This window comes from Homarus americanus, unplaced genomic scaffold (assembly GCF_018991925.1).
Source record: "Homarus americanus isolate GMGI-L3 unplaced genomic scaffold, GMGI_Hamer_2.0 scaffold7911, whole genome shotgun sequence".
Taxonomy (NCBI): Eukaryota; Metazoa; Arthropoda; class Malacostraca; order Decapoda; family Nephropidae; genus Homarus; species Homarus americanus.
Window position 1 is genome coordinate 238,058 of NW_024749318.1, and position 21,835 is coordinate 259,892.

A 21,835-nucleotide genomic window follows, 5' to 3' on the forward strand; every position below is an offset into this window, starting at 1 on the left:
CACTCCTCCCCCACCACCCCCACCTTACCCACCATCCCCACCCCACCACATCACCCCCCTCCACCCCCCACCAAAAAAAAAAGTTGGAATTCTACATCTGGCCAAATATTCTAACAAAGACCAAGCTCTCAGGAAGACAAGATTGTGTGAGGGTTTATGAGGCAGTGTGAATGGGCCAGTCTGTGGTGTGGTAGAGGCGGCGTGAGGCAGAAGGTGTGCTCTCTCCTCCACATAAACCTGAGATGCTATGGTGTGTGTGTGTGTGTGTGTGTGTGTGTGTGTGTGTGTGTGTGTGTGTGTGTGTGTGTGTGTGTGTGTGTGTGTGTGTGTGTGTGTGTGTGTGTGTGTGTGTGTGTGTGTGTGTGTGTGTGTGTGTGTGTGTGTGTGTGTGTGTGTGTCCCCTAGCGGTTGGTTCCATATTAGGTAGACATTAGCGGATGAAATGGGGAGGTGGGGGTGGGGAGGGGGTGGGAGGGAAGAAGATGTGTGTGTGTGTGTGTGAGTGGAGAGGAGGGTGTGTGGGGGTGGGGTTGGGGGCAGGTGGAAGGTGTGTGTGAGAAGGTGAGGTGTGTGTGGGGGGGGGGTTGGGTGGTGTGGGGGATGGGATGGTGAATAGGGGTTAAAGGGTGTGTTGGGGGGGTTAAGGGTGTGTGGGGGAGTGTTATGAGGGCGCGTTATATGGGATTGGTTTACAACAAGTTGGGGAGGGGGCGGGAGGAGGGGGGACTCATACATATTCACGCCGACCATTCACAGCTTTATAATACCCTGTGGCAAATTATTCAGTGCCACGGGACCACCTCTCACAGCCAGCCGACACCACAGGTATTGTTGGTGTGTAGGGCGTGGGCGTGGTGATGGGCGTGAGGGAGGATATAGGGGCGTGGTGTGGGCGTGAAGGGAGATTTAGCGGGTGTGGTGTGGGTGTGAGGGGGACTTAGTGGGCGTGGTGTGGGTGTGAAGGTGGATTTGGGGGCTGTGGGGGCATGGTGTGGGCGTGAGGGGAGATTTAGTGGGCGTGGTGTGGGTGTGAGGGGTGTGGTGTGCTTATAAGAATTTGATGAGATAAGGATGTGAAAGGATGGGGTTATGGGGATGTGTTCAGGTGAGGGCGTGAGGATGTGTAGGCGTGTGGGCGTGGAGATGTGTAGGCGTGTGAGCGTAAGGGAGAACTTTATTTAGACGAAAATATATAATGGAAGAAGAATAAAGAGGAGAAAAGATGAGAGAGAGAGAGAGAGAGAGAGAGAGAGAGGAGAGAGAGAGAGAGAGATGAGAAAATTTGAGGGATAGGAGAGAGAGAGAGAGAGAGACAGAGACAGAGACAAGAGGGGATGTCACTCACCCTCGGGTCTCCCTATCCTCCTCATCTCTGGCTTCTCTCAGTATTATCTCCCTCAGGATCTCTCATAGTCTCCCCTCCCCTTCCCTCTTAATCCATCTGTATGTGTCTCTCTCTCTCCTCTCTTCACACCCTCTCTGCTGGACCTTGTCAATTCCAGTGATCCTCACCTCCCCTCTCTCTCTCTCTCTCTCTCTCTTTATCTTTTTCTTTATTCTGTTCTCTCTCTCTCTCTCCTCTCTATCTCTCTCTCTGTTTCTCCTTCTTCTCTTTCTCTTCTGTTCCTTCCTAGACTCACTCCTCTCTTCTCCTCTCCTCTCCTCTCCTCTCCTCTCCTCACCCCTCCTCCTTCCTCCCTCTCTCTCCCCTCTCCTCTCCTCTCCTCCTCCTCCTCCTCATTTTCAACATTTATTACATCTAAACAAGTACTATATTTAATACTCAGATTTTACCAGCGTCACTTGTTGCTTTGCATTACCTGTGTGTATAATTGGCCGTGTGTGTGTGTGTGTGTGTGTGTGTGTGTGTGTGTGTGTGTGTGTGTGTGTGTGTGTGTGTGTGTGTGTGTGTGTGTGTTGTGTGTGTGTGTGTGTGTGTGTGTGTGTGTGTGTGTGTGTGTGTGTGTGTGTGTGTGTGTGTGTGTGTGTGTGTGTGTGTGTGTGTGTGTGTGTGTGTACCTGTGCGCTAACGCTATCATTAATGTAATTAAGTAAAAATGTAATGGTATAGATGCCAGTTGATGATGATTTTGTAGTAATATTTTGTAAGTACTGTAAGTGGGTCTATTGTGTTAAGTAGTTAAGTAAATATGTAAGTTATTTATTAATTAAGTGCATTGTATTAAGATATTTAAGTAAATTATTTAAGTAAGTGAGTAAGTAATTAAGTAAACGCATTGTTTTAAGTAAGGAAGAAAGCACAAAAAACTCTCCTCTCTGACACGTCACTCCACGCTCCTCTTCTTCTTGTTCTTCTTCTTGTTCTTCTTCTTGTTCTTCTTCTTGTTCTTCTTCTTGTTCTTGTTCTTCTTCTTCTTCGTTCTGCTCTTCTTTGTTCTCCTCCACCTCCTTTTCATCTTCTTCGTTCACCTCCTTGTCCTCCTCCTTCTTCTCCTCCTCGTCTACCTTCTATTCCTCCTTTCCTCCTCTTCTTCCTCTCCTTCCTTCTTCCTTCCTCCTTCTCCTCCTCCACTGAAATACCGCCTTTAATAATGTCGTTCTGACCTGAATGCCGCACTGAAACGTCCTGGAACGCAGCCCATTGGACCCCCCCCCCGAATTCCATGAGGACAATTCCCATTCCAGTCACAAGGCTGGAAGAAATGGAGTTGTGTCTTAATTCCAGGACGCGAGGGGGGCGGGGAGAGGGGGCTGAGAGGGGGGAGGAGAGGGAGCTGAGAGGCGTGCGGATGAACCTGGCTTGATGGACGGCGTCGTTATTGAAGCTGGAAGTCGAGAAAGATGCCAGTTCTAGCCAAGAGGTCTCCCTCCCCTCCCCTCCCCTCCCCTCCCCTCCAACTTCCTGTGATAGGGGTGGAGGGGCAGGAAAAAGAGGAGGGTGTGTTTCCAGGTTAGGAACTTCCAGGTAAGGGTAAGTGGGGAAGCTGTGAGGGCGTTAGAGTGGATCAACTGAGTGGGGTTGAGTGGGAAGGATAACAAGGGAGGGAAGTAGTAGATTCTTAGCGTCTCAAGTTCTACTGTATGTTGTAATAGCAGTTTTATGAGAGGGAAAATGGAGAGGGTTTTCATCTGTAGAGTACACCATTTAGACCCTATTGTGAAAGGGAGCTCTAGAGAGGAGAGAGAGAGAGAGGAGAGAGAGAGAGAGAGAGTATGTGTGAAAAGAGAATGTGTGTGAGAGAGAGTGAGTGAGAGAGGGAGGGAGAGAGTGAGACAGGGAGGGAGGGAGAGAGAGCTGACACTGTTCCAATCTGGGAAGGATCCAACTTTTGTGTAGGAGTTTCAGAAGCCTTTCACGCACGCTGGAACAGAGGATGGAACGGTAGCACAGGAAGGGGATGGGACAGTACCACGGGAGGAGAATAGAACGGGAGTACAGGAAGGGTTGGAACGGCTGCCTATCACCATCAGGTTCAAGAACGTGTCACTATCACCAAGAAGAGACAAGAACATTTATAAACGACTTAAACACACACACACGAGATGGTAACGGCGGTGGTGTGTGTGTGTGTGTGTGTGTGTGTGTGTGTGTGTGTGTGTTAGGTAGGAGAAAGGAACGAAACACCAAGCTCCAGCCGTATCTCCCCCTCCCCCCCCTCCTCAATGATTTACAGCACACACCATCTTTCGAATTGTAAACTTCCTGCTCATAATTACTTCCAGAGAATGTGAAGATACACACCCCCACACACACACACACACACACACACACACACACACACACAACGTCTTTATACAGAAAATTAAATTACTGCTTAAATTATCGATTCATTTGCCGTTAATTTAGTTGGTTTTATCGGAGCCATTTCTATTGTCTTGTTAATTAAATCTGTTAGAAAATTAATTAGATTTGATAGGAAATAATTTGTAATGAGTGTTGAGTTTTAAGTAGTAATTTTTTTAGATTATCATGTAAAAAATTTGTTTGGTTAATATAACGTAATAAAATTTTAAATTATTAAGGTATTAAAATTAGATCAGTTAAGTTTAGCAAGAGAAAATTGTTTGTTTATTGTTGAGTTGTTTTATAAATTGTTAGTTGAAATTAGTTAAAGAAATGAGCAAATTGTGTTATTCATCGTTCTCAAGGTGTTAAGTCATTGTACTCAAGGGTTCAAGCCATTGTACTTAAGAAACTGACATCGTACTCAAAGGGTTAAGTCATTGTACTCAAGGAATCCAAAACACAGTTGAACTTTACAAAGGAACTGTAGGTGATGCTCATGACCGACATACAGACAATGTTTGTGTACTGAGGCCTGAGTCTCATTCAGGGCTTCAATACCAAGGGAAGATACATCCATTGACCTGTGTTTATGAGGAAGATAAATATGTAGTTTGTTTGGTTATTGTGTTTGTTGTGGTTTGATATACAGTGTGTGTGTGTGTGTGTGTGTGTGGTCTTGTTTACTGAATGTTTGTGTTGTTTACGCACACACACACACACACATACACACACACGGAAGATTGGTTCCTGTACGTCCTGGTTCCAACGTGTGGGTCCCAACCTTTGCCAGGTGAGGACAAACTATTGTTAGCGTTGATGACCTGTGATGGACGTGTGCCCCTCCTGAGTGTGTCGACGTATCTGAGGAAGGGGGGGCGGGTAGGATCTTCTGGAGGAGTTAGGTGGCTGCTGTCTTAGAGGGGATGGTCGTGGGCGAGACAAGGTCTCACAAAGGCGTCCATTTAAACGCGTCGGCAGACCTGAACGTCACCTGTGATGAAGGTAAGGTTGAGAGGTGAGGCTTCTTCCCCTCCCACGTTCCTCCTCTCCCTCTCATCACTATAAGGAGAGGGAGTAGGCAGCGTGCTGGGGTGTTCTTGGCGAGTGAGAGGAACTCGAATTCTCAGAAGGCGTCCTTGGAAGTGATGAGAGAGACGTGAGATGGGAGCCCGCCTCAGGAGCTTCCACCCCCACCCCCCCATCTCCCCTTCCCCTTGGCCTCTCACCTCCTGAGCACGTAGAGAGAACATGAGTCTTGTAGCTCTTCTGGGTCACACCTGTGATGGTTTTTGTAGCGATGATAACGCACTTGTGGAGGCTGAGTCGCTGACTGACGTAGCTCCTGCTTTTACTTCGAGGTCTTCTGTAAGGGCACAGGAGGCTGAGGCTCTTGTACACCTGAGGCTCAACTTGTTTCCGTTTCTCTTGTGTTTAATATTGGTTTAGATCTTATTGTCTGTCAACGTTGAACTAAACACACTTTAATGTATTAAAAGATGAATTTTTCTGGACGTTAGCGGGTGAGTTTGATGTGTGTTGGTTTGAGGCGGTGGGAGGCGGCCGGAGCTGAGCGACCTCAACGCAGGAGGGCCGCGGCGGCGGCTGCTGCTGCAGGGCCGGGGGGGCGGGCGTGTGTGCTGGACCCACGTGCTCGGGATGAATGGAAGGCGGCGCTGGTGGTGAAGGTCAGGGCTGCTGCTGCTGCTGTAGGCTGCTGGATCAGCTGTGTGACGCTCTACACGCCAGGCACGTCCCCGCTACGTGACCCCACCCGCCCCGCCCCCTCGGTCACTACACCACGCGCCCTCCACTACTCTGCCCACGCCTCACACGCTCCCACATACACGCACGCCACGAGACTACCACAAACACACACATGAAAAAATCGTCAACCTCTCAAATGTCCTCCATCTATATAAGCGTCGAAGTGACACTTTGGGTGATGATGGCGGTGGAGGTGGAGAGGCGTAGTCTGGCCACGTCTCCAGATGCGCCTTGGCCCTTCCCAACCACGTCACATCCTCGTCACACATGCACGCCACACACACATGTAAATAAACATTGCCCGCGGAGGGTCGGGGTACGGGGGGGATGACAACAGCTCTTCCAGTTCCAGCAAGGTGGGGGGGGGGTGTCCTGGGTCACAAGGTAACTGGTCGAGGTCGGTCGCCGTCTTGGGTATTGAACTTGTATGAGTGTTGGTGACTGGACCACCTACCAAATACGGCTGGCAAGAACTGTACTGGTCGACTGTCATTGATACAACCGAGCAGAGTGCGTGCGTGTGTGCGTACGTGTATGCAGTGTCATCTGGCGTCAGAGGCATCAGGTAGACGACCTTGTATACTGTAATCGTGGCATCAGTTACAACATCTGCAACAACAACACGATTGACATTGTTGTTGGAAGCAGCACCCTCTCTCGGCCGCCTCCGTCACCTTCCCGCTATAGGTTCTGTAGATAACAATACTGAAGAGAACTTGGTCTTCTTTGCCAGAGGTGTTGAAGAATGTTGCTGACGTGATCTGGAAACACACCTTTGCAGAACGTATTGTCAGGTTCGATTGAATTATGTTACTAATTAGTTGCTAGGATACTCCCTGACACTTGTGTACACCTGTTGTGTTTTGTGCCGCCAGCTGCTCAGTCTTGGGCGCGTGGATCATCCGGAAACTGTGGTGTCCGGGGGGTGACGGCGGCCCAGCAGCTGGTGTGGTGGCGAGGCGGGCAGGGTAGGGCAGGGCGGCGCTCGTGTCGGAGGGCGCGTGTTAGCACCTCCCACACTCAGCCGCTCACAGGAAGACGTCCCTCGCGTGGACTATTGACGCTTTCCACGCCTCTCTCATCCTTCATTACTTTATTATTATTAACCCGTCTCCCTCGTGTTACCGCCATGACACCCTAACTCTCCCTTGATGCTATGACCTCCTCCTCTTCACCAGTTGCCGCGGCCACCAGTCCGTACTCGTGTCCTTAAGCGGTGGTGCCCGAGGCTTGGCACGTGAGGGGCTCCATCCCGTTCTCTCTTGGTACTCTCGGGGCACCTGGGGCACTACTACCACCACCACAAACAAATACAAATAACAATGACCAAATACATAAGTCCCTCTCTATCCATGTGAACCAACCATGGCCTAGGTGTGTGTTCGTCCAGCCACCAGAGTCGCCCTCCTGATTAACGCATCTCACCTGCTTGTCTTACCTTGGTCTTTAATTAGCTCGTAACCTGGCTAGAGTAAGCTTTGAAGATGCTGTTGCTGCCCTGACCACTCGTGGGACCTGAGGCAGAGGAGAGAGAGAGAGAGAGAGAGAGAGAGAGAGAGAGAGAGAGAGAGAGAGAGATCGACGCGTCACTCACTCCACCATCAAACTTGTTCTGATAGACGCCCACGCCCATCCCTTGCTTATCCTTACCCATCCCTTGCCTATCCTTACCCATCCCTTGCCTATCCTTACCCATCCTTAACGAACCATGGGAGGATGGTTGACTCTTTCCTCCATTGTAATTCTTGTAGTCATCCTCGACGCATTGCTCTCGAGGCTTAACCAATCCTACTTACTAAGACCGAATCAGACCAGATGAATCAACACCAGACCAGACCACAGTAGACCAGACCACAGCAGACCAGACCAGACCACAGTAGACCAGACCACAGCAGACCAGACCAGACCACAGTAGACCAGACCACAGCAGACCATAAACATGAAATATGGCCGAGAAGGTGGACCAAAAGAATGGCAAAGATCCTGAGGAACAGGGAAGGATCAGGAGGGCCATCCTGGACCTTAGCCACAGGCTGGCCTCACGACCTCTCTCTCTGCTGGGAGGTCGTTGGCACTGTACCAGAGGTATAAAGAAGGAGGGAGGGAGGGAAGGTTCAAGGGAGAGGTTCTAAGAGGGAGGGAGGGAGGGTTCAGGGGTGAGGTTCGTAGAGGGAGGACCAGAATAACGAGAGAGAGAGAGAGAGAGAGAGAGAGAGAGAGAGAGAGAGATGTTAGTGTGTGATAGAGTATTTGTTATTGAGTAATTATCTCATTTCTTTGTTCTGTCGACTGTAATGGGGAACTGCTCAGTACCCGCTCAGTACTCGGTCAGTATATGCTCAGCACCTATTCAATACCTGCTCAGTACCGACACAAGCGGCTTTTATCACCAAAATTCAACTGTATTTATATTTTTTTCGCGGGAAAGTTGTATTTTTTTCCTGGGAGTACAAACATGTTGTATTTTTTTATTAATACAACCAACAACATTATGTGCTCACTCTTAAGGCCATTTACTCGTCTTGTTATTCTTAGGAGACCGTTAAAGTGACACACACACACACACACACACACACACACACACACACACACACACACACACACACACCCTCAAGTGGCTTTCATCAATTAAAAAAAGCTCAGAATATCTACAATGGCATAAAAACACAAGATTAAAACTCTGGCTTCTCAAGTTACCAACGAGGTGATGGGGCTGGTGTTAACAAGGCTGTATGGTTGAGTAATACTGGTGATGTCTGTGTGATAACCAGCCTTATGGTCATTGTGGATTAGCATTGTTTCACTTGGCAGAGCTCACCTATCTTCAGTGTTGTCAAGGATTCTTAGTTTGACGTAAAAAGAAAAAGTTTGTTATTTATCGTGAGTAAAGATGGACTTAATATCAGGAGTGTGTGTAAAAGGAGAACAGTGGAGATAATAATGAGTGTAAGTGTAGTTTAGTGAGGAAGATCTGGTCATTAAGTTAACTGAATGATTAAAGGATAAAGGAAGTAGAATTGGTTTGTCTGGCTGTGGCGCCCTCCTCCTCCTCCCCCTCCTCCTCGTTTGACCGGGCGCCAAGATATTCCCTGGTGATAATGGCTAATTTCTTCAGTGGAGTAATCCCACGCTTTGGGGTCCACCTGTTAGGGCCGATTAAACCCCTGATGGGTAGTGGCCGGACCTGCGTTTGTTTGTTTACCGTTTGAGGCAGGAGGGTCTATTTGCATACATTATTCGTGGCGTGTTTGCTGCTGCCGGGGAGTAAAAAAAACCTTCACTTCTTTCAGTAAGGAAGGAGCGGTGAAGGTAGACGGTGAAGTGATTCATCTTCCCCGTTGCTCAGTGACGGAGTCTGCTTTCGTCTCCCACAAATGTGACTTTAAATCACAACTCACATACACTCTGGACCCACAGCTCAGTGGCCGAGTCTCCACCTTGACAAACCACTAATCAGGTTTTCTGGGCCACACCAGTTCTGGGACACATCTTGAGGTCATTATCATACTGGCCACATTCCGCTGTCTGTACTAGTGTCCAAGCCGGAGTGTTACTGAGCCTTAAAACCGAAGATTCAATTCTTGTGGTTCTTCCTCGTAGTAGTTTAATGCGGCCTTCTTATCCTGGCGATCGTTTGCTTTTAAAGAGTTATCTGGACACCTCTCAGTGTGGCGAGGCGTGGGTGAGCATCAGGTGTTTGTTTATAAGACTGGTTTCATCTGCATATCTGGTACTATATCGAACTCTCACCCCAGCAGCCACTCTCCTCCTACCATCACCTTGGCCTTACAACATGTCGGGACTTTTTTAACGCGGCGTGTTGGGGCCACATTCTTGCAACCCACTTAAGGCTCGTTCTGGCAGGGCATCAAAACCTCATTTTGTTGATATAAGACCTCGAGTCGTCCGCCTCCTGACTGGCAGAGGTGGCCAGGACCCGTTCCAGGCGCCGACAGGTCCGTCAGCATGCAGGAGGGGCGCTGAGAGCTGCAAGTCACCGCATCGTGCCGCTGTTGATGTCAGTGTGACGTCATCAGGCCGGTCATTGTGATTCGTGGAGCGTTGCACCAATAGCGGTCACGTCCTCGGGCGCGCGTGAGGCCTCACCCCGCGTCTGCTGGGCGTCTGCCACTGCTGCTGCTGTTGGTAGGTGGCACCACCAGTAGTGGCAGTGGCACAAACTGCTACTGCTGGTGGTGCCACAGACTCTTGTGTCTCTGCTGATGGTGTTGGTGCTCCCTGTAGTGTTGGAGAGACACTGTTGATGGAGATGCCTTTAGTGCAACTGTTGGAGGTGCTGGTGCCACTGTTGTCACCATCACTGTTATTGGCTTCAGTTGTTGTCACTTTGGTTGTGTTTTACTTAACGTTGGTGGTGTAGAGGACTGTAAGTAGTGCTGGTGTCTGTCTCCCCTCGCTGAGTCTCACCACTCAACAGGTTCCCATGCATGTGTACAAGACAAGTGTTGTCTACACATACTGTAAAAATTTACACACACAATGTATACTCGCCTGTAAACGTTTCTAAGCTCTCAGGCGTGTCTGAAGTAGTAAACTTTGGTCTCTCTCTCTCTCTCTCTCTCTCTCTCTCTCTCTCTCTCTCTCTCTCTCTCTCTCTCTCTCTCTCTCTCTCTCTCTCTCTCTCTCTCTCTCTCTCTCTCACTTTTCAAAGATCAAAAGATGGAGGAAAATTCTTCGTTGTGTCCGGAGCTACAGTAATGTTGACGATAGATGCAAACAAACATTCTCATGCCTCGTGTCTTCAAAAAATAACTTAATGACGCTTCAGGAATCAGCAAATGTTACATCCATGAAAACTGGAACTTTTATTTCTACAACCAAAGCTAAAAATCTCTAGTTTAAATCCCAAGCTAAGACTCAGGAATGTTTACGGAGTGTTAAGGATCGTGTAACTTAACCAGGTAGTAACCCATTTTTAGTAGCGTTGCTGCATTACAAAACAACCACACGAGGTACCCGGCGTCCTGCGGTGCTCTAGGAGGTGGAGGACCCGGCACACAACTCTGACGCGGTGATGACGCTTGTGCCTTATTGTGATTCTCAGGACAGGAAGGCTAACCAGACCACGTAGTACAGGACCTCACGCCAATGAGCCCACCCGGCGGCCTCCTGGAAACTGGGTAGGAGGTGGAGAGGTGGAGAGAGGAGAGGAGTGGGAAGGGAGAGGGAGGGACACATAATTGGCCACACGTCTAGACCCACAAAATTCGGGTGATGATGATGATGACGATGATGACGATGATGATGATGATGATGATGATGATGATGATGATGATGATGATGATGACGACAACGCGGCGTAGATTAAAACTTTGGCTTTATTAAGTAAAAGTACAAGTGACTTTCAGGAGATAATTTGATGTTTTAAACTACCATAATAATTTGTCCTTAACATTGATCGAGAAAGAACCTTAGAACAGCCATGGAGAAAGAATGTTTGTGTGTTTAAATATATTGACTTGTTGGATGTGATTTTCTTGATTGGTTACGTTAGGTTAAGGTTAAGGTTAGGTTAGGTTAGGTTAGGTTAGGTTAGGTTAGGTTAGGTTAGGTTAGGTTAGGTTTCTTATGGTAGGAAAACACGCCTCGAGATCATAAGAGCAATTAAGAGTAACAAAATAACCACAACAATAAACCGCTAAAGTAACAGAGTAAGAACAACAACAACAGTACTAGCTAGAACAACAGCAGCAGAGACAAGAACAACAGCAGCAAGGACAAGAACAACAGCAGCAAGGACAAGAACAACAGCAGCAAGGACAAGAACAACAGCAGCAAGGACAAGAACAACAGCAGCAAGGACAAGAACAACAACCTTAAGAAAAAAAAATATCCTTGTTTACATTAACTTTACAAGGATGCAAGGCCCGTGTCAGCAACGTCAGCACAACGTCAGCAGGAGTACCAGGGTTAAGTGTCAACAACAACATCATCAAGAGCTCCCCACCCTCTCACCCCCCCCCCTCTCACCCCCCAACACCGACCCCTTCCACCTCCCCACTACCTCACCCCTCACCCCCACAACACGTGCGAGGGCTGCGTGACCTGACGGCTGACACACCTCCTTCACGAGGGTCGACCTAGCCTAACCTAACCTAACCTAACCTTACCTTACCTAACCTTACCTAACCTATAGCGGCTTTTTGATCTTTTTGGAGTATTTTTATCGACTTGGGAGTTGTCCAGCATGATGGAAGAGGAAGAGAGAGGAAACAAGAAGAAGAAGAAGACCTAAGGGAGAGTGAGTGAGAAGCTCCACGACACACACACACACCTGGTTCCTCCTCATCAGAGATTCACAGTTAGACCTCCGTGGAAAACTTACTTTGGCCATGACCTACAGGGAGTCATTTTGGTCCCTCAGCACGACCCCCCTTCTTGGTCCAGATTGACTGCGTGGATCGTGGTTGGTTGGTTAGTTGAGTGGATGGGTGGTTAACTGACTGACTGACTGGCTATCTGGCTGGCTAGTCCTCCCACAAATCCCACCTTTTAAGCACAAGGACCAAAGAGCATTGTAATCGCGTCTTAGTTTTCCTTATTACTCTCACCTGTGTGAATTATCCAGGTATTTTATTACGTTTTATTTTTTATGGGTAAATTAAGTTTGGTCCGGTGGTTGGTGGGTTTTTATGCCCTGAGGTAAATGTTACAGTAGTGTTTTATTGGTGTTTTAATGTTATAGTCTTGTGTGTCTCTTGAGATTATAGTTTGTGACCGGTAATGGTAGTGTACTAAAGTGAGTTTGAGTTTTATTATGTTATGATCGTATTGGGTTGTAGACTACTTAACTTTGGGTGTTATTGTGTTTTTATTGAGGGTTTAATGGTAAATAAGTGTGTGTGTGGTGTGTGGAGGGTGGGTGGTAGGTACAGTTCGACGACCTCACCTCGCAGTAGTAAACAAAACAGGTGGTTTGTGGATGTTGTGTTTGTTGTATTGATGGTGTGTAGGATCCGTGACGGGCAAGGATAACGAGAGAGACGTGTTCATTAAGATGCGGGAGGCCCTCACCTTCGAGTGTGCACGTAGCGGCCACGGCGAGAGGGAGGACGTGACCCGACCTCCCCTCCCCGCTCTGCCCTGCCCCGCCCTGCCCTGCCCGCCCTGCCCTGCCCCGCTCTTCCCTCCTCTTCCCTGCCCCGCCCTGCCCTGCCCCTCCTGCCCTTCCACGCCCCGTCCCCTACCCGAAGTCATGTGCCCTCAGGGGTCAGGCCTCAGGGACAAACACCTCGGCTCTGGTGTGTGTCGTGACGTAAGGGGCTCTCGGCCGTGTGTCCCGACAGCGGGTTGTAATTTAGTTCCGGATACCATCACACTCGCTCCTCTGTGTCTGTCTGTCTGTCTGTCTGTCTGTCTGTCTATAATATTGTACAGACACACCGTCTCTTATCCTAAACACTTTCTTTAGAACAAGTCAGACATATTCTACAACTTTGAACAGGTAGTCAGGATATAACCAGACATGAAATGGCTACCCATATCACATCAGCTATATACTCTCTGAGAATAAATGACTAGTCAGAGCCAATCAGACAATAACAGAGGCCGGGAATTACCACCAACAGAAAGGTCTACCGTTACCTCCTGTTTACCTCCTAAAAGATGGGATAATGTGTGTGTATTGAGCAGAGTTTCCGGAAGCCCGTACACGTAGAGGCTTCACTTAAAGGTCCTCATGACTGTGATTGGTGTCATGTCTGCGTCGTAAGTTTCTGTCTATGGGGGAAATTGACGGCCTTTAGACGGGTATTTTAGGGCGCCTGAACTATTGTGGCGCTAAGGAACTGTTATTCTGGCGGTACCTTTAATTTACTGTATTACTTATTGTGATTGTTACTTCAGAGAAAAGAACTCCCAACCACCCTCCTCCCCCACAACCCTCCACCCCCACAACCCCCACAAACTCCTCCCACAACCCCCACAACCTCCTCCACATAACAACCCCAAGAGAAGGACACTGTGTTGATAAGAACTTCCATCTAAAAATGAACTCTTGATTAAAAAGAGAACACCACTCAGGTATATACAGGTATATACGATGGAGGTAGGGAGGAGGGAAGGAGGAGAGGGGGGAGGAAGGGAGGCAGGTAGGAGGAGGGGGGTAGACACAAATCGCTCTGTAAATGGAGGAACAAGGAACTCCTACATGCCAATCAAGCGTTTACTTCCTCTCCAATCAGCCAATCACTCCCTTCCGCACTGCTGAGCTCTAATCGTTACCTCGGCAAGATTGGAACCCCTAAAGAGAGAGTTGTTACCTGTCTTTGTTGTTACCTGTTGTTGCTCGCTGTTATATTTGTTACCTGTTGTTGTTGTTGTATTTGTCACCTGTCGTTGTTGTTACCTGTTGTTGTTGTTATCTGTTGTCTATGTTATCTGTTACCTCTTGTTGTTGTTACCTGTCGTTGTTATTACTCGTCGTTGTTATTACCTGTCGTCGTTACCTGTCGTTGTTGTTATCACACGACGAGAGTTTTAAGGTAAACTACACCTGTTGGACGTGGGTTTTAAAGGGACGACGTGACGGGGTATAGGAGAGGGTGATGATCAATAGACACACAGGGATAGATTGATAAATAAGGGAAGGAGGAAACAAGAAGAGAAAATAAGTACCTGAAAAAACTTCAAACCTGACAAAACAGACAAATTTATTGACACTAGAATCTTACCAACTAACCCACTTAATAATAACCATACAAACATACACACATACATACATACATACATTCATACATACATACATACATACATACATACAGGACAGATAGACTCATGTAGCGACCAGAAGGCGAGGCGAGAGGCAGCTCAGTGGAGACCTGTTAAGAGTGGTGGTGATGTATTGCTTGTAAATGTAGGTTGAGAGTTATTACACGCACACCTGCAGCGGTCACACCTCTCTCTCTCTCTCTCTCTCAGGTGTGTGTGTGTGTGTGTGTGTGTGTGTGTGTGTGTGTGTGTGTGTGTGTGTGTGTGTGTGTGTGTGTGTGTGTGTGTGTGTGTGTGTGTGTGTGTGTGTGTTTTTACTCCTGTTTGATGTATTGTGTTCTTGCGTGTGTAATAGGTGTGTGTGTGTGTATACAGGTGTGTACATGAAGGTGAGGTGTTAACTTTATACCTCACACACACACACACACACACACACACACACACACACGTGATAGTCCCAGCGATGAGGTTTATATTTACAACTATAGAGATACATTGATGTAGGGTCCTTGGGCAGGTGTTGGTGTCACTCTGATTAAGTGGTTTACCTGTACTGCTGTGTGTGTGTGTGTGTGTGTGTGTGTGTGTGTGTGTGTGTGTGTGTGTGTGTGTGTGTGTGTGTGTGTGTGTGTGTGTGTGTGTGTGTGTGTGTGTGTGTGTGTGTGTGTGTGTGTGTGTGTGTGTGTGTGACAGACAAAGCGACTCTCAGGTAAACGTCTCTGTTGTGGACACTGACTTATATGATAACTATTACCTGTGTGCTTCTCTGGCAGGTGCGATTTGACGGTAATTTCTGTTTTGTCTGTCTGTCTGTCCAGTATGTCCTCCTGTCTGTCTGTCTGTCTGTCCAGTATGTCCTCCTGTCTGTCTGTCTGTCTATGCTGTGTATCATAAAATATAGGTAAAATGAATGAAATATTGTCCTAAATTAACTAAAAATTATGGAAAATAAACTGATATGCAAAATACACGTCGAGGAATACCTGTACTGAACACATAACATAAAACAAGTATTTTCTTTGTTTCTAAATCATCTCCAAACTAACGTGTCTGGGGGGTTAGGTTAGGTGACCACTAATTACTTAACTGGTATGTGTGTCTAGGGAGGTGAGGGGATGATGGACACTGAAGTCAAGTAAGGAAAGGTTGCTACAGTGAAATTTCCATTTAACGGACTATATGTAAAGAGAAATCCGCTATATGGAGGTTTCACTAAAAACCCTCCATTTAACGGACTATATGTAGAGAGAAATCCGCTATATGGAGGGTTCACTAAAACTGTACTCGCTTAACACACCTCACTAGGGACTCGACCTGTAATCACCCTGGAGGTAAGTGAAGGGGATTTATTCTGGACATAAATTTCACTTCTGAGGAAAATAATGATTAGGAAAGACGAGATATTGTAAAGACTGTAAATGGTGATAAATTATCCTCAAGTTGTCTCAGTAAATCTCTAGACATTATTCAGGCCAGGATTATGAGCCATGGCCAGACATTGAGAAAGTGGAGGGATATTTTTTCCAGGTAATGTTCGTGTTTACATCAGCTGAACGTGTGTGTGTGTGTGTGTGTGTGTGTGTGTGTGTGTGTGTTGGGCATTGATTGATGACGTCACTCTCAGGTATAATTATCTTACACGGTTTTTCTCTCTTTTTAATATTCCAGGTAAGTGCCAGTAGAGTCCACCTGTTACCAGCTGGGAGAAGGTGCCACCTGCTGATGAGTGTGGCCAGGTAAGTTAGGGTAGGTTGACGTATTTACTAGATATAGTTTACTCTAAATTGTCTATTAATTACCTTATTTCTGTCAAGTTTTATTAATTATTCATAAAGTTTTTTTTTCATTTTCTTTAAGGGGAAACTTCAATAAACGCGATGGGGTTCTTTCTCATTAGACTTTACCGGGCGGACGTTGATAAGTCTTATTATTATTGATGGTTATAACTTAGGTCTTATATGGTTGGCGATATAAACGTTACTCCTCCCTCTTAGTAAGACTTGAAGCCAGTTAGGACCAAGGTCTTTGTGTACTGACGGAGTGACAGGCGGCGTGGGAGGTGGAGAGGGAAAAAAGGGGAGGAGGAAAGGGAAGAAAGAGAGTAGGAAGAAGAAGAAAGAGGAAGAGAAAGATTAGGAAGAAGGTTTAAAGTTTGGTCATGTTTTCTTAAACCTTCCTTCCTTCCTTCCTTCCTTCCTTCCTTCCTTCCTTCCTTCCTTCCTTCCTTCCTTCCTTCCTTCCTTCCTTCCTTCCTTCCTTCCTTCCTTCCTTCCTTCCTTCCTTCCCTCTCTCCTTCCCTACAGTGAACACATATACCATTCCTCCCACCCCTCTCCCACCCCTCTCCCACCCCTCTCCCACCCCTCTCCCACCCCCCTCCGTCAAGCACCATTATTACCTGTCCATCCCTCAACTAGACTCAGCCCAAATTGATACTGTATAATACCCTAACCATACAAAAAAACGCAATCGTCGGGGCGGTGGGCGTGGCGGTGTTGGGCGTGATGGTGGTGGGCGTGGGCGTGGTGGGGGTGGGCGTGGAAGTTGTGGTGGTGTTCGTAAATGTGTAAAACGCATAATTGAACCCCCCTCCAACCCCCCCTCATTAACCCCATAGTCGAATAAAACACAAGAGAGAAACTCGTCTCGCCCCCAAGGTCACACACAACGCCTCGACATGATCGCTAGGGAAGCTCCTGTCGAGGTCTGGAAAACTCAGCGTGAGTTCTGTGCTGAAAAACGCGTTTACCTTTGTGGTGGACCATCCCCCAACACCTCCCCGCCCCACCCCTCCCGCCCCGCCCCTGACTACCAAATTGATTAATTGTTTATTTTTATCGCCAAATACATTCGTCCAATCGCCATTTTTACCGTAATATTCATTTATTTACACATTTATACTCTCCCCCCCCTCCCATACACCCTTTCTCCTCCACCATTCTTCCCTGTTCCTCCCCATACTGCACCCCCACCACGCACTGCACCCCCACCATCGCACTGCACCCCCACCACGCACTGCACCCCCACCACGTACTGCACACGTACTGCACCCCCACCACTGCACCCCCACCATGCTGCACCCCCCACCACCACCTTCTTGCTTACCTCGTCAGATATAGAGATCAGATCTTGAGTCCTGGTTATACACGTCTGTTTGTTTGTTATTGGAGGTCACACATATATATGCAGGTATAACTGAGGTGAATACTGGCAGGTAATGAATAGATGAGAGAGCTAGCTACGTGTTAGGGATGTAGAGGTAAAGCATATAGGAGGGAGGTATAGACAGGAGGGAGAACAGGTGAGGTAGAACACAGGTGAGGTAGTGGTGAAGGCCTCCCGCTGTTTTATGAATATGAGGCGAGTCCATCACAGCCATGTTGAGTGTTTGCTTGAGTGGTTTGGTGAGTGGGAGTGTTTAAGTGTTTGTTTGGTGCTCGGTGAGTGGGAAATGAGTGGTGATGGGTAAGTGAAAGGTAATGGGTAAATGAGAGGGGATGGGTAAGGGAGAGGGGGGAGGGAGAGCTCTAGGTAAATGGTGATCATGTCCAGCTAAAAGTGTGCAGGAAATAGCTGCTTAATGGGTCAAAAACACACACTAGGATGGGGAGGTGGGGGAATATGGGGAGGGGTGGTAAGATGGGGAGGTGAAGGGGTGGTGAGATGAGGGAGGTGAGAAAATGGAAGAAATGGGGAGGTGGAGGGGAATAGGTAAGGGGTGGGGAAAGAGAGGTGTGAGGATGAGGTGGATGGCATGAGGAGAAGAGGAAGGGAAGAATGAGGGTGAAGGGGGAGGAATCGGGGAGTGAGGGAGTGTTAGGGAGAAGTGGGTGTAGTAGAGAGGGAGTGGTAAGCAGGTGAGGGAGGAGGTAAAGGAGAGACTGATGACACAGGTGTAGGACATAAGGCACCCCCACCTTAACTCCACTCCCTCCCTCCCTCCCCCCTTCCGCCAACCCCCTCCTTACCCCTCCCCTACCTTAACCCCCACCCCTTCCCCATCCCCACTTGCGTGTACATAAGGGATGGTAACGAGACAAGGACGCCGCGACTATCGCCGTGTCCTTCTGGAAAGTGTGTGTGTGTGTGTGTGTGTGTGTGTGTGTGTGTGTGTGTGTGTGTGTGTGTGTGTGTGTGTGTGAAAAAAAGAATTATGCCGAGACAGGATACCGTTTTGGCCGACAAAGCATTTTCCGAAAACTATGTTGAGCCAGTGACGAGCAGCTAATGTCTCCCTGTGTACCATCACCTTCAGCGAACTCTCGGCAATTGTGTGTGTGTGTGTGTGTGTGTGTGTGTGTGTGGTAAGGAGGGGGTACTATAGAATATGGTTGTGTAATGAGGTAATATCTGGTTTTAGTGATGTTTAGGATAGGTTAGGTCAGGTCATGTTAGATGTATATGCAGTAAGAGTGGGGACAAGTTGTTTACTGACCGGTGGTGACCCATAAGGACAGACAGACAGAGAAATCAACACCTGGGGATTAAATTAAAAACTCCAGGAAAAAAATTACAACGTTTATTAAATAGTGAAAAATTAAGAAAGAAAAAAAAATCCTCTTCTAGTTATGAATACTGGAGAACTGAACACCTAGTGAACACCAGTGAACTCTTAGGGGTGGTGGGGGGGGGGTGTAGTGGTAGATGCAACAATATCAAAGTATAAACAAGAACATCTGTAAGAAAAAAATGAAAGATGATTGAACCCAACTCTTGAGAGACTCCGCCGCCTTGTTATTAAATACGGGTTGTGTAGTGGACGCCATCCTCGACACTGACCCAAACCAGCTGTTAATCATAGTGGATGTCTGTCTGTCAGGGTAATTGTCTACGAGGAGTAGTTTGAAGTGTACGTTAACTACTTGGTGGAGATTTCAGGTGTTTGCTAGACTTAAGTGTATTGTGTGGTTTAGGATGACTGACTGACTGACTGGCTGACTGACCCCTGGAAGACTGACAGCATCATCATTGGCTGACGAGACGTGTTGAGTTGTGTGAAGTTGTCGAGTATTGCTGTAACGAGACCTCGAGTGTGTTTTAGCGAGACCTTTGGTGGCTAGCGAGGACGTCTCAGTAATGCAGTGTCGGAGGGGACCATCCTTCATCGAGACCTACAATTGCCGAGACCATCTAGCAGTGCCTTAACGAGACTTGTATTTAGTGTGTGTGTGTGTGTGTGTGTGTGTGCGTGTGTGTCGGAGGCCTTACCTACCATAAGTGGCTGTGGGAGCGGTGTTGGGTCTTGGCCAGTCTCATTACCAGCTAATGCGAGACCCTTACGGCAACACATCTTGACAATATTTCATGTTGGTGGCGCTGGTCGCTCGTCTTTGTTGGGGGAACAGCTGATAGATCGGCAGCATTCCTCGGTAATCACTGGAAGCCCACTTGATTTTTGCCTGGTTCCTTCGCTCGCCTTTTATAGTTAACGATTATTAACCATTGTGCCACGTCTCTCCTCCGCGCCTCCGACGACACACACACACACACACACACACACACACACACACACAGAGGGATGCTGCCACGAAGTTGTTAAGGTATTAGTAAAAGGCCAATTATACCCAGTGGAGTCTACCCTTAAACACTATTCTCGTTTTCTGTTGCGTCTTATTCCCAAACACTGAAAGTTATTCATTCTCAATTCCCTGATTCATTTTCTAATTCCCAGTTCCTTGTTGTGTCGTTCTCAAAGTGTGCCTCATCAGTTTTCCTGCACCTCTTCTCCTCCCCAGGTGTGTAAGGGGGCGGGGGAGGGGAGGGGTGTTACCTGAAGGTTGGCTTAATTGTTTCCTGGGTTGGGTTTCACAGGTGCACTGGCGATTTACTGCTTGGTGAAATGAGAATTTGTTTTGCATTTTGGACTCCTGAAGCAGTACTGAGTCTGTACTGCTTGAACGAGTCTACGATATAAGTTAGTCTTCGCTAAACGTAGATGACGGTATAAGAATCTCATCTCCGTTCAGTACACCTTCAGTCATCTATGTTAAGAGACAACTGATTATGACTGTACAGGACAACAGGTATACCTGGTGGGATGGGGACTCTGCTGTGTATACCTGAGGACTAGTGTGATGGAACGGTGGAAAGGTGTTTGATGGGAAAGGTGAGGTGCTTATACGTGCAAACTCGCCCAGATGAATGATGGGATAGGAGGTGGATTGTAGATGGGATAGGATGACTTATAGGTGGGATAGGAGATGGATTATAGATGAAAATAGTATAAGATAATTTAGATGCTGATTATAGCTTTTTCGTTATTGTTGAATCGATAAGACGGAAGGTGTGTGTGTGTGTGTGTGTGTGTGTGTGTGTGTGTGTGTGTGTGTGTGTGTGTGTGTGTGTGTGTGTGTGTGTGTGTGTGTGTGTGTGTGTGTGTGTGTGTTGTGTGTGTGTGTGTGTGTGTGTGTGTGTGTGTGTGTGTGTGTGTGTGTGTGTGTGTGTGTGTGTGTGTGTGTGTGTGTGTGTGTGTGTGTGTGTGTGTGTGTGTGTGTGTGTGTGTGTGTGTGTGTGTGTGTGTGTGTGTGTGTGTGTGTGTGTGTGTGTGTGTGTGTGTGTGTGTGTGTGTGTGTGTGTGTGTGTGTGTGTGTGTGTGTGTGTGTGTGTGTGTGTGTGTGTGTGTGTGTGTGTGGCTATCTTTCCAGTCCACACGACAAAGTACCCTCTCTCTTATTTACGCACGCACACCCAGCACTATACGCACAACCCACAACAATTTACTCACACAACACAAGCACGTTAGTTATTCATATCACCTCACACTCTTGATGAGAAAATGCGTGCATGACCTCCCGTAAACACATTCCTGTACACGCATCAAAACAACGATCCCTCAGAAGAAAAAACAGAAATTATAATCCTTCAGCACCTTGTGCATTTCCCCCTTCCTCTAACCATACTCCCTTTCACCCCCCCCCCTCCCAGGGCAGGTGTGTGGTGCTGCTGGGCCTCTCACCAGACTCCACAATGAGCGGGTAGCGATGAGCACGGAGAACCTTCCTCTCCTACCTGCTAATTATAGCGCTCACCTGGACGTCCTCCCCCCTCCCCCCCTCCCACTGACTGTTGCATCCCACTCCCTGTGTTGTTGGTGCTTGTGTTTGTGTTATCGTTTTATCCCATTACCTGTGTATATACTTGTGTGTCTGTCTGTGTGTCTTTGTAGTGATAGAGTTTGTTTGTTTACCAATACAGGCCTTGTTGTGTGACTGTATTTGTTTGTTGCGGGACACAGCTGGTGTCCCCGTGTACTGTAACTTGCTGTACTGTAACTTGCTGTACTGTAACTTGCTGTACTGTAACTTGCTGTACTGTAACTTGCTGTACTGTAACTTGCTGTACTGTAACTTGCTGTACTGTAACTTGCTGTACTGTAACTTGCTGTACTGTAACTTGTTGTACTGTAACTTGCTGTACTGTAACTTGCTGTACTGTAACTTGCTGTACTGTAACTTGCTGTACTGTAACTTGTTGTACTGTAACTTGCTGTACTGTAACTTGTTGTACTGTAACTTGTTGTACTGTAACTTGCTGTACTGTAACTTGTTGTACTGTAACTTGTTGTACTGTAACTTGTTGTACTGTAACTTGCTG